Here is a 1,599-nt window from a genome sequence, read left to right on the forward strand (position 1 = left end):
AAATAAAATGCTGATCTTCTGTTTCATTATAGATTCATTAACCCACCATGTTTAATGATTTAGCAATAGAGAGGTAATCTATTTCTTTCAGTGCTGAGCCAGTGATTTTTGAGAAGCCTTGAAGGTTTTGCTAAATGACCATTGAGTGTATTTGCTGCCCACATCTGCATTTGTTGTGCAATTCCACAGTACTTCAGCTACATTCCTCATATGCCATCCATCCATCCATCCATCCATCCATCCATCCATCCATCCATCCATCCATCCATCCATCCATCCATCCATCCTTCCATCCATCCACCCAGTGCACATTCAACCTGCACTGGCACCAAGGGCTAAGCTTGAGACCTGTGGAACTTATCACCATGTGTTGAACCAATGCATTTAAGTAAAAGGGTTTAAAATTTCATTTTTGATTACAGAGTTCAGTCCAGAAAGGAAAGGCACATAATGAATAAGCTCATGTAGCTCTGTGTTGTGTGTTATCTGAGGAGAGTGAACAGGCAGAAGGATCAATGTATTCCTTGTTTTACACTGGATGTGTTTAGGGTTTATCCTATTTATGGACAGCAATAACCTAATTCCCATGGTATTACGTGCAATAGGGGTATTTTATAGATTTTTCTTGGCAATGCTCTGTTCAGTTCAGTCCATTGCACCAGTGCTGTGGGATAGATGTGTCATGACAAAAGAAAATAGCTCTTGTGTTGTTGAACTACCACATATTTTAATTACCAGGGAAAGTCCAATAGCAATTTTTCTTGCATTGGTGAAATCTGTCTCAGTGGAGTTTTCTGGTGTGAACAACTTCAGTAATTGAGAGAAGTTTTGTGTTATCAGTGCAGTTTCATCTCAGAATAGACTAATGTTCCAGCACTGCTTTATTGCCCTCTCATATTTAGAACATCTGTGATTTAGTTTCTATTTGTATTATTATATATGTATGGTTCTCAGAATGATGCAGACTATTTTCTTGAGCCTGAAACTATAGCATGAACAAGATAGGTATTTTATTATCTGTTACTATAAAATACATGAAGAAGCTATCCTATTATTCAATATAAAATTAATTTCATATGTCTTTTAAAAATTACATAGTAATGCTTCATGATATACAGCACAGAAATTTATTTATTCCAATCCATTTTTTATAGCTGTTTGATCCACAATACTTTTCTTATAGTAAATGGAATAATCATATATTTAGAATTTTAATTCCTTTAGTTGGAGGCAAGAGTTGTTAGACTTTATTATTATGCAGTAGGACAATATTTTTTTTGATTAAAATTATTATCTATATGTGCCCAATATTTTTTGACTTGACAGTTATTAACATTTGTGCAGATATAAAGATGGTCCATAATAATAATTTTTTTGAAAAAAAAAAAAAAAAAAAGCAGCTATCTGTACAGCTGAACAGCAGTTTTGATGGAGTAAGAACACGTGTAAGAACAAAGCCAAAGAAAGCCTGAAATGATGTATTAGGTTATAGTCTCCTTATCTGCAGAGGAAGGATTTTCCAAATCCCTCACAGAGTACTGTTTTATGAGATCTGCTGGACTTGGGGACAGCAGTGGACTTTAGGGACCCAGTAACAGC

The sequence above is a fragment of the Empidonax traillii genome, unplaced genomic scaffold (assembly GCF_003031625.1).
Source record: "Empidonax traillii isolate 1590-97213 ecotype Southwest subspecies unplaced genomic scaffold, ASM303162v1 scaffold898:size721216, whole genome shotgun sequence".
Taxonomy (NCBI): domain Eukaryota; kingdom Metazoa; phylum Chordata; class Aves; order Passeriformes; family Tyrannidae; genus Empidonax; species Empidonax traillii.